Source organism: Cervus canadensis, chromosome 9, assembly GCF_019320065.1.
Source record: "Cervus canadensis isolate Bull #8, Minnesota chromosome 9, ASM1932006v1, whole genome shotgun sequence".
Lineage (NCBI taxonomy): Eukaryota > Metazoa > Chordata > Mammalia > Artiodactyla > Cervidae > Cervus > Cervus canadensis.
In genome coordinates this window covers 49,375,647-49,388,123 of record NC_057394.1, presented here as the reverse complement: position 1 = coordinate 49,388,123, position 12,477 = coordinate 49,375,647, and the positions used below count along the sequence as shown (strand labels likewise).

The 12,477-nt window shown below is 37.7% G+C and overlaps 1 pseudogene; it reads right to left on the bottom strand.

The window, feature by feature from the left end:
• Positions 1-6,984: 6,984 nt before the first annotated feature.
• Positions 6,985-7,882, bottom strand: LOC122447528 (annotated as a pseudogene).
• Positions 7,883-12,477: the final 4,595 nt, after the last annotated feature.

Genomic DNA, 12,477 nt, shown 5'->3' with positions numbered 1-12,477 from the left:
AAAAATAAAAACCTTGTTTTATAAATTAGAGGCATAACAAAGAGCAATCAAATAAAAACCAGGGCTTTCAAAGTCTATTAATTTTCACATAGTCTCACTGGAAGTATTTTTCAGTGCTCATACTTCTATTGCCAGCATCTTACCAAATATGAGTGCAGTTGTGCAGTAGTTTGAACATTCTTTGGCATTGCTTTTCTTTGGGATTGGAATGAAAACTGGCATATTGAGTGCAGCATTTTAACAGCATCATCTTTTAGGAATTGAAAGAATTCAACTGGATTTCCATCACCTCCACTAGTTGTGTTCATAGTGATGCTTCCTAAGGCTAACCTGGCTTCAGACTCCAAGATGCCTGGCTCTAGATGAGTGATCACACCGTCATGGTTATCTGGGTCATAAAGATCTTTTTTGTATAGTTCTTCTGTGTATTCTTGCCAGCTCTTCTTAATATCTTCTGCTTCTATTAGGTCCATATCATTTCTGTACTTTATTGTGCCCATCTTTGCATGAAATGTTCCCTTGGCATCTCTAATTTTCTTGAAGAGATATCTAGTTTTTCCCATTCTACTGTTTTCCTTAATTGTCTTGCATTGTTCACTGAGGAAGTCTTTCTTACCTCTGCTTGCTATTCTTGGGAACTCTGCATTCAAATGGGTATATCTTTCCTTTTCTCCTTTGCCTTTCACTTCTCTACTTTTCTCAGCTATTTGTAAGACCTCCTCAGGCAACCATTTCACCTTTTTGCCTTTCTTTTCCTTGAGGATGGTCTTGGTCACTGCCTCCTGTAGAATGTCATGAACCTCTGTCCATAGTTCTTTAGGCATTCTATCAGATCTATTCCCTTGAATCTATTTGTCACTTCCACTGTATAATCATAAGGGATATGATTTAGGTCATACCTAAATGGCCTAGTGATTTCCCCTATTTTCTTCAATTTAAGTCTGAATTTGTCAGTAAGGAGCTCATGATCTGAGCCCTGGTCAGCTCCCAGTCTTGTTTTTGCTGACTGCATAGAGCTTCCCCATCTTCAGCTGCAAAGAATATAATCAATCTGATTTCAGTATTGACCATCTGGAGATGGCCATGTGTAGAGTCTTCTCTTGTGTTGTTGGAAGAGGGTGTTTGCTATGACCAGTGTGTTCTCTTGGCAAAACTCTATTAGTCTTTGCCCTGCTTCATTCTGTACTCCAAATGTGCCTGTTATTCCAGATATTTCTTGACTACCTACTTTTGCATTCCAGTCCCCTATGATGAAAAGGACATCTTTTTGGGGTGTTATTTCTAGGAGGTCTTGTAGGTCTTCATAGAGCCGTTCAACTTCAGCTTCTTTAGCATTACTGGTTGAGGCATAGACTTGGATTACAGTGATATTGAATGGTTTGCCTTGGAAACAAACAGAGTTCATTTTGTCGTTTTTGAGACTGCACCCAAGTACTGCATTTCAGACTCCTTTGTTGACTATGAGGGATACTCCATTTCTTCTACTACTTATGCACAGTAGTAGATATAAAAGTCCTCTGAGTTAAATTTGCCCATTCCAGTCCATTTTAGTTCACTGATTCTAAAATGTTGATGTTCACTCTTGCCATCTCCTATTTGACCACTTCTGATTTACCCTTTCACAGGGTCACAAAGGGTCAGAAACGACTGAGTGACTCAACTGAACTGAACTGATTTACCTTAATTCATGGACCTAACATTCCAGGATCCTATGCAGTATTGTTCTTCACAGCATCAGACTTTACTTATATCACCAGTCACATCCAAACTAGGCATTGTTTTCACTTTGGCTCCATCTCTTCATTCTTTCTAGAGTTATTTCTCCACTCTTGTCCATTAACATATTGGGCACCTACCGACCAGGGGAGTTCATCTTTTAGTGTCATATCTTTTTGCATTTTCATACTGTTCCTGGGCTTCTCAAGGCAAGAGTACTGAAGTGGTTTCCATTCCCTTCTCCAGTGGACCACGTTTTGTCAGAACTCTCCACTATGAAGAATGTTCAAACTACTGCACAACTGCACTTATCTCACACTCCAGCAAAGTAATGGTCAAATTCTCCAAGTGAGGCTTCAACAGTATGTTAACCAAGAACTTCCAGATGTTAGAACTGGATTTAGAAAAGACCGAGGAGCCAGAGATCAAATTGCCAGCATCTGTTGGACCATAGAACATTCAAGAAACATCTACTTATGCTTTATTGACTATGCCAAAGCCTTTGACTGTGTGGATCACAACAAAGTGTGGAAAATTCTTAAAGAGATTGGAATACCAGTTCACCTTACCTACATCCTGAGAAATTTGTATGCCATTCCAGAAGCAGCAGTTAGAACCAGACATGGAACAATGGACTGGTACCAAATTGGGAAAGCAGTACACTAAGGCTGTGTATGGCCACCCTGCTCATTTAACTTATATGCAGCATACATCATGCGAAATGCCAGGCTGGATGAAGCACAAGCTGGAATCAAGATTGCTGAGAGAAATATCAATAACCTAGATAAGCAGACGACACAATCCTTTGGGCAGAAAATCTAGATGAACTAAAGAGTCTCTTGATGAAAGTGAAAGAAGAGAGTGAAAAAGCTGGCTTGAAACAGCATTCAAAAAACTAAGATCATGGCATCCAGTTCCATCACTTCATGGCAAATACATGGGGAAACAATGGAAACAGTGACAAACTGTAATTTCTTGGGCTCCAAAATCATTATAGATGGTAACTGCAGGCATGAAATTAAGACACTTGCAACTTGGAAGAAAAGCTATGACCAAACTAGACAGCATATTAAAAAGCAGACATTACTTTGTCAACAAAGATGCATCTAGTTAATGTGAGGCGAGCAGAAGTAACGCCATGGCAGGCAGCTTAGATTAGGAGTAGGCCTTCCTACTTCTGGGTGGTGAGATTATCAGGCCACCTGGATACAATCAATCAGCTTTCGCTTAACACTGACAGCTGTTTGCCAATTAGGAAATTAGGAATGGGGCAGAAACCCCCGGGAAAGTCCCCCGCACGTGAAAGTTTTGACCAATGAAATTGCTTTGACCAACGGCGTGTGCTCACCCTATAAATTTGTGTAACAGCTTGGGCTCGGGGCTCTCTGACCCTGCACCACTGCATTGGATGCGGCAGAAGCCCTGGCTTGAGTCAGTAATAAACTTCCCTTTTTGCGAGTTGCATTGTCTTGGAGGCCTTCTCTCTTCCCACTCGGGGATTTGGACATCGGGCATAACAGTTAAGGCTATGGTTTTTTCAGTAGTCATGTACGAATGTGAGAGTTGGACCATAAAGAATACTGAGTGCCAAAGAATTGATGTTCTTGAACTGTGGTGTTGGAGAAGACTCTTGAGAGTCCCTTGGGCTGCAATGAGATTAAATCAGTCAATCCCAAAGAAAATCAATCCTGAATATTCATTGGAAGGGCTAATGCTGAAGCTCCAATACTTTGGCCACTTGATGCAAAGAACTGGCTAACTGGAAAAGACCCTGATGCTGGGAGAGTGGAGGCAGGAGGAGAAGAGGATGACAGAGGATGAGATAATTGGATGGCATCACCAACTCAATGCACGTGAGTTTGAGCAAGCTCCAGGGGTTGGTGATAGACTGGGAAGCCTGGCATGTTGCAGTCCATGGGGTCGCAAAATTTGAACATGAGTGAATGACTGAAATGAACTACCAAATATAGTATATACATTTTTTGCCGTCAAATTCTCATCATTCTCTCATGTACTGCCCTTCCTTTGGGCTCATCATTCCACTCGACCTTGGAACTGACCTCATTTCCCTCTTTGAAATGTTTTTTAATTCCATGTTTTCACAATATTTCTTAGAAAATTAAGGACAGACAGAAAGAGGCTGAGTAGCAGCACCTGAGAGAGACTTGCATTTTGATTTTGACAGGAAACAGTCTTTCCATAAATTCAGAAAATATTAAATGATGTTGAATACTGTTTTTCAATGTCTTTTAATTGTTGGATAATTGCTTTACAATGTTGTGTTGGTTTCTACCATACGTTAACATGAGTTTGTCATAAGTATACACATGTTCCCTCCTTTTTGGACTTCACTCCCACCTCCTACCCCAGCCCACCTCTCTAGGTAGTCACAGAGGCCTGGGTTAAGCTCACAGTGCTGTACAGCAACTTCTCATTGGCTATCTGTTTTACATATTTTAACGTATGAGTTTCAATGCTAGTCTCTTAATTTGCCACACCCTCTCCCAACCGCCACCCTGCTATGTTCACAGGTCTGTTCTCTATGTCTGTGTCTCTAATTGCTGCACTGAAAGTAGGTTCATCTGTACCATTTTTCTAGATTCCATATATATGTGCTAATATATAATATTTGCTTTTCTCTTTCTGATTTACTTCACTCTGTATAACAGGTTCTAGGTTTATCTACCTCATTATATTTGATTCCAGTTTGTTCCTTTATGTGGATGCTTGACTTGTTATGAACCAGTTTATAACCCAGCATAAGGTTGTGCATGTGTGCTCAGTCATGGCCAACTCTTTGTGACCCTACGGACTATAGCCTGACAGTCTCCTCTGTCCATGTGCTTACCACAACTTCTTTATCCATTCATCTGTCAGTGGACATCAAGGTTGCTCCCATGTCCTGGCTATTGTGAACAGTGCTGCAATGAACATTGGGGTACCTATGTCTTTTAGAATTGTGATTTTCTGAATATATGCCTGGTTGTGAGATTGCTGGGTCATATGGAAGTTTTATTCCTAATTTTTAAAGAAATCACCATACTATTCTTTATAGTGGCTGTATAAATTCACATTCCCACCAACTGTGCAAGAGGATTCCCAATTCTTCACATCCTTTCCAGCATTTGTTTGATGATGGCCATCTTGACTGATGTGTTTACCTCATTGTAGTATTGACAAGTGAAGTTGAGTATTTTTTTCCATTTTTTCGTCTGTTTATTAGCCATCTTTATCTCTTCTTTGGAGAAATAGCCATCTATTTAGGTCTTCTGCCTATTTTGTCAATGGCTTGTTCTTTTGTTATTGAACTACATGAGTTTCTTGTATATTTTAGAAATTAATCCTTTGTCAGTTGCTTCATTTGCAAATATTTTCTCCCATTCTGAGGGTTGTCTTGTCATCTTGTTTATGATTTCCTTTGCTGTGCAAAAGCTTCTAAGTTTAATTAGGTCCCACTTGTTTTTATTTCCAAAACATAACGAGGTGGAGGTCTTTAATCTGTTTTGAGTTTATCTTTGTGAATGGTGTTAGGAAGTGCTGTAATTTTATTCTTTTACACATAGCTGTCCAGTTTTCCCTGCACCACTTATTGAAGAGGCTGTCTTTCCTCTGTTGGATATTCTTGCCTCCTTTGTCAAAGATAAGGTGCCCAAAAGTGCTTGGGTTTATCTCTGGGCTTTCTATTTTGTTACATTGATTCTTCCAATTCAAGAATTGGTATGTCTCTCTATCTGTTTATGTCATCATTGACTTCTTTCATCAACGTCTTATAGTTTTATTTATACAGCTCTTTTGTGCATTTATTCCTATTTTATTGTTATTGTTGCCTTGGTGAATGGAGTTGATTCTTTATTTTCTCTTTCAGATTTTTTTCGCTAGTGTATTGGAATTCAATGGATTTCTGTGTATTGATTTTGTATCCTGCAACCTTACTAAATTAACTGATTAATCTAGTCATTTTCTGATAGTATTTTTAGGGCTTTCTTTGTACAGGATCATGCTGTCTCCAATGAAAGTTTTACTTCTTCTTTTCCAATCTGGATCCATTTTCTTTCTTGTTCTTCTCTATTGCCAATTAAAATTAACTCCAATTTTACTTTTTCATCATGGCTGTGAAATAAGAACAATCATATAAAACATTTCCAGAGGAAAAGATAAGGTAAAATTTTCTTCAAGAGAAAATTAATAACATTTACCTCAGAAAGTTGTTTAAGAAAAGCTATGAAGAACCTAGACAGTGTATTAAAAAGCAGAAACATCACTTTGCCAACAATGATTTGTATAGTCAAAGCTATGGGTTTTTCAGTAGTCATGTAGGGATGTGAGAGTTGGACAATAAAGAAGGCTAAGCACACAAGAATTGATGCTTTTAGACTGTGCTGCTAGAGAAGACTCTGGAGAGTCCTTCGGACTGCGAGATCACACCAGTCAATCCTACAGGAAATCAACTCTGAATATTCGTTGGAAGGACTGATGCTGAAGCTGAAAAGACCCTGATGCTGGGAAAAATTGAGGGCAGGAAGGGAAGGGGGCAACAGACGATGAGATGGTTGGATGGCATCCGTAGATCGTGGACATGAGTTTGAACAAACTCGTTTGAACAGGGGAGCCTCGTGTGCTGCAGTCCAAGAAAGCGCAAAGAGTTGGATATGAATGAGTGACTGAAAATGAAATAAACTTGTTCACAAGATTCAATTAGCCAATATGAAGAAAATAATTAGAATAGGCCTGGAATATAGTAATTGCTGAAAAAATATTATCTTTACCCTCCTCTTTCTTCTCTCTCCTCATTATTATAAAAGTATTATAATAGTATAAAGAGTTCAACTATACTTTAGTTTCTAAACTTTAAAAATATGTAAGTAGATATTTATATTTTATTTCCAGCCCTCTAGTGATTGTCATTGTTTGATTTCATGAAAATTCCAAATAGAATAAAAATTTCCTAATAAAGTCATTTCTATTACCTGGTAAAATGAAAATTTCAGAAATCCACATCAATTCTGACATTCTTTCTATCAAACTAAATGGCCTATAAAATTGTAACACCAACCTGTATTCTTTACTTTATCCAAATATATTTGAATAAAAATTTTGTAGAAAATTCTGAAGCAATATTCAACTTTATCCAGTTAATTAGGTTCAGTGTGGGGAATTTTTTAACATGGGGACAGATGAAAAGGACTCATACAGCTGTACTGAAACAGTTATGGCAGATTATGAGTAATAGAAAGCATTGACAAGAACTTTACTCTTTTAATGATATACTCACTTGCATTCCCTGGAGAAAAAGATAACCTTTTGGATGGTCTCCTTGAAGGCTTGCTTCACTTGCTGGTTCCTCAGTGAATATATAAATGGATTCATCATAGGAGGAAGAGAAGCGTTCAGAATAGATGCTCCTTTGTTCAAGGATGCCTTTTCTTTTGCTGAAGGGTTAGCATACATGAATATACAGCTTCCATAAGAGATGGAAATGACAATCATGTGAGAGGAGCATGTAGAAAATGCCTTTTTCCTCTGACTGGCAGAAGGCAGTCTCAGAATTGTCTTGATGACGAACATGTAGGATAGAATTATTAATGCCAAAGTAAAAAGCAGAATCATTATTGCAGAGTAAAAACCAATCACTTCAAGGAGCCATGTGTCTGAGCAGGATAGTTGCAAGAGGGGGAAATAGTCACAAGCAAAGTGATCAATGATGTTAGAACCACAGTAATCTAACTGGAGGAAAAGAATAACAGGTGGGAAGATGTTTAAGAACCCTTCCAGACAAGCACAAAAGACAAGCAATCCACAGACTCTGTTGTTCATGATGGTTGCATAATGCAGGGGTTTGCAGATAGCGACATAGCGATCATAGGACATGGCAGTTAGGAGATAAAATTCAGTGATACCCAAGAAGATGAAGAAAAACAACTGAGCTGTACAATCATTGTATGAAATCGTTTTGTCCCTGGTGATAATTGTGCCCAGAAATCTAGGAATGTAGACCATTGTAAAGGAAATTTCTACTATAGAGAAGTTCCTGAGGAAAAAATACATAGGTGTCTGTAGATGGGAGTCCACCAAGGTGAGAATGATGATGGTCAGATTTCCAGTGAAGCTCTGGATTATCTGATAGCCCCAGAAGAATGAATGCTGTGGGTCTTGTGTGGTTTTTCATTGCTTGTCCTTTGCCCCCATTCAAAAAGAAAATGGATGTGTTTCCTATAAGAAATAAACGATCAAAATACATTTGAGAATAGAATACTCTCCAATTTCCATTCAAGTTTTCATTCTAGTAAGGAATATTATCTTAAGTTCAAAATCATTATGTCTTCTTCAAAAATACATTATCAAAGACTATGGATAAAATAAAACTCTTATGATAACACTTAAATAGGGCTATTTTTGTCTACTAAGTTTTAATTAGTTCAAGGCAGTCTTTAAAAGATTTAGCTTCCTTTGTAAAAAAAAAAAAAAATACAGAAATATTTTAATTGGTTCTCCTCCTTTCCTCAGTATTATAAAAAACAGTATAGTTTGCAGATAATCTAAATAGAGTTTGAAAGCATACAGAGTTTATGTATGCCTATTTCCACATTTTATATTTTGCATAACTGAGGCCTACTTTGTCTAGGTGACTTTCACTAGTTTAAATGACTAGTGAACATAATAAAACTGTGGGAAATTCTTAAAGAGGTGGGAATACCAGACAGTTTAACCTGCCTCCTGAGAAACCTATATGCAGGACAAGAAGCAGCAGTTAGGACTGGACACGGAACAATGGACTGTTTCAAAATTGGGAAAGGAGTACTTCAAGGCTGTATATTATCACCGTGTGTGTTAGTTGCTCAGTCGTGTCCGACTTTTTACGACCCCATGGACTGTAGCCACAGTCCATGTGGATCACAACAAACTGTGGAAAATTATTATTAAAGAGAGGGAATACCAGACCACCTGACTTGCTTCCTGAGAAGTCTGTATGCAGGTCAAGAAGCAACAGTTAGAACTGTACATGGAACAAAAGAATGGTTCTAAATCAGGAAAGGAGTACCTCAAGGCTGCATATTGTCACTATGCTTATTTAAATTATATGCAGAGCACATCATGCAGAATGTTGAGCTAGATGAAGCACAAGCTGGAATCAAGATTGTGGGCAGAAATATCAATAACCTCAGATATACAGATGATACCACCCTTATGGCAGAAAGCGAAGAAGAGCTAAGGAGCCTCTTGACAAAAGTGTAAGAGGAGGAGAGTGAAAAAGTTGGCTGAAAACACAACATTCAGAAAACTAAGATCATTGCAACCAGTCCCATCACTCCATGGCAAGTAGATGGGGAAACAGTGGAAACAGTGACAGACTTTATTTTGGGGGGCTCTAAAATCACTACAGATGGTGACTGTAGCCATGAAATTAAAAGATGCTTGCTCTTTGGAAGAAAAGTTATGACCAACCTTGACAGCATTTTAAAAAGCAGAGACGTTATTTTGCCAACAAAAGTCCATCTAGTTAAAGCTTTGGTTTTTCTAGTAGTCATGTGTGGATGTGAGAGTTGGACTATAAAGAAAGCTGAGTGCCGAAGAATTGATGCTTTTGAACTGTGGTGTTGGAGAAGACTCCTGAGAGCCCCTTGGACTGCAAGAAGATCAAACCAGTCAATCCTAAATGAAATCAGTTCTGAATATTCATTGGAAGAGCTGACTCACTGGAAAAGACCCTGATGCTGGGAAAGACTGAGGGCTGAGGTGAAGGGGATGAAAGAAAATGAGACGCCTTCATGGCATCATAGATTCAGTGGACGTGTCTTTGAGTAAACTCCAGGAAACAGTGAGGGACAGGGAACTGCACGCTGCAGTTCATGGGGTTGAACACAGCCCCATGAGTCAGACACAAAAACCCCCTGACCAACAACAACATAGCTCAGTAATATCTCACTTTAGAATATAGGTATTTACCCATGGGAATATTTTGGTGGCACTCTCTCCTAATTTACTTTCATAAAGGTTTGGTTGATGCAATGCCTTAATTTCTTCCTTTTCTGATGAAAGACAAAAAGCACAAGAAAGTGTAACTTCCACTACCAAATTAAATAATTGCCTACACTCAGTTTAGTTCATACAATGCACACTTATTTTCTTTTGTTTTACAATTTTGCCTTAGCAAATGAAGAAGTAGGTGGGCAAAACCTTTACTGGGAAGCAGATATTCCTTGAAATAAGGAATGTCATTTTTATGGTTTTATTTCTATAAACGAAAACCATTTAACTTAGGAAAAATTAATGAACAACTCAATACTTATTGCTATGCTGCTTCTTTAGGACCCCATCAATAGTTTTCTCGTTAGTAAACCACTATTTACTCTTTAATATCAAAAACTTTTTAAAATTCACAAACCCATATGCAAATACTACTTTAAAACACACAAATGAGATGGAATAATATGCATTAACCTGAATAATAACAAATTTTACTTGCTTCCTGTTTTTTCTTGATGATTTAGTCTCAAATTTTATGGTTTGATCACTTCAATAATTATATAATTTCAGAGTTGGTGAGCTGAGGCAGCAATTTATTTGGTTTCAATTGTACTCTCAAAACAAATATGGTGACTTAACCGTGTCATTGCTCTCAAGGATTATATTCTCATTGTGGTTCAACTGTTAATATTTGACCCACAATATCCTTCATTCCTGATATTGCAAAATTGGTGCACATTTCATTTTACTGTAACTCATAATTGATTCTTGTCTCTTATCTAAGCTCTGTGTACAAACTCAGTTGCACTTGGGGGGACTAGTCAAATATTTCTTATATTTACACCTTTCACATAATAAAAACATTACATATTAAAACATTTTCTTTAGATTAATGCACAGATTTTAAATGAAGATTTTGTAATTCTATGATTATTTATCCATGCAATTTATCCAGTAATATTTTCCTTAGGCTTCAGAGTCTGTTATATTTTCCTACAAATGCTGCTTTGAAGAAAAGATATTTAGAAATTTCTTCTCCATGTATGTCAAACACAGGGAATTGGATTTATCTTGTCTCTCCTGTTTTCTCAGTGTAATTTGTTAAGTAAACAGAGGGCTGATGAGGCATTATGAAAAGACACAGGTGAATCCGTTTTGTGAGTATTAATAAGAAAGTGCTTAGCTTCCTTAGTAACTCAGTGGTAGAGAATCCACTTGCCAATGCTAGAGACGCAGCTGTGATCCCTGAAGTGGGAAGATTCCTCAAACCATGGAGCAACTAAGACCGTTTGCCACAAAATCTGAGCCTGTGCTCTAGAGCCCGGGAACCGTAATTACTGAGTCAACCTGCTGCAGCTACTGAAGCCATTCCCACCTGCAGCCCTGCTCCACCTGAGGAGAAGCCACCGCAGTGAGATGCTCACACATGGTGAGTAGACAGCAGCCGCCACCTGTCTCAGCTAGAGAAAGCCGGTGCAGCCAAAATAAACAAATAAGTACAATTATTAAAAAAAAAAGAGTCAAAAACCAAAATGACTGAGCTAAATGAAGTAACTTCATAAACATGTCACACTGAGTGTGCAAAAATTTGATTTAGATTTAGAAATTGAAAAACTCGACAAATCAGCCCCTCAACTTCACCTCTGAGAGGCAGTTGTTAAACATTTACTATTCTCTCATTTAGAACATCTGTCAGTCATGTGGTGGATACTCAATAAATATTTCTGAATGAATAAATATGTTGAAATAATTTTGGTGTATAATCAATCTCCAGTACTCAATAAAATCTTAAAAACTGATTGTTAAAGAATTTGAGAAACAAAATATGAAAAGAATCACTATTTGGATAAAAAAAATGTTAGTTGCTCAGTCGTGTCCAACTCTTTGCGACCCCATTGACTGTAGCCCACCAGGCTCCTCTGTCCATGGAATTCTCCAGGCAAGAATCCTGGAGTGGATTGCCAGTCCTTTCAAATATTAAGGCAAAGTCTCTTACCGGGACAGATTTCAAGAACCTGCGCACAATTGGGTCCCATGATGTGGTCCAGACAGGCTGCAGCACACCACTGTTGGGAGTGAACCAGTTCATCTACAAGTGGACAAAGATCCCTGCTTTCATGGGGTGAGGGATGGGAGAGAATGTAGACAATAAGCATGAATGTAACAATAATAAGTGTTTTGAAGAGGAAGAAAAAACTGAAATGCCTTGGAAGTGGGGAGCTAGTATAATTTTAAATAGTGTCAATGGGGTAGATTTTATTGAGGTGATATTTGGACAGAGATCTGAAGGAGGGAATGGGTGCTAAACATGTGATTATCTGGGAGAGGGAGACTTTCCAGTTTAAGAAACATTTAGTGTAAATACATTAAGGTCCTAGAAGGAAAATCATGTTAATTGCAAAGAATGATTTTTGGTTGTTTATTTTTTCTCATTTCTGATATTTTTCAATTTTTGTTGAACTAGTTTTCTGGATAGAATCTACAGCAGAGTATTGAATAAAGCAGTTATAGTGGTCCTCCACATCTTATAACTGATTTTACCAAAACTACAGCTACTATTTAAAATATTAAAAATGATGTTTGCTGTAAACTTTAAATTTTGAATGTTTTCAAGTATATACTAGGATAGAGAACTGGAGAAATAGTTTCAAGTGCAGATCAAGCAGATTCAATAGATATGAAGGCTATTTTATATTGCTTTACCTATTTTTTAAAAAACTTTTAAATATTTTGTTGTATTTTAAACTAGAACTTATACAGCAAACTTTTTCTTACCTGTATATTTTCAGTATGAAC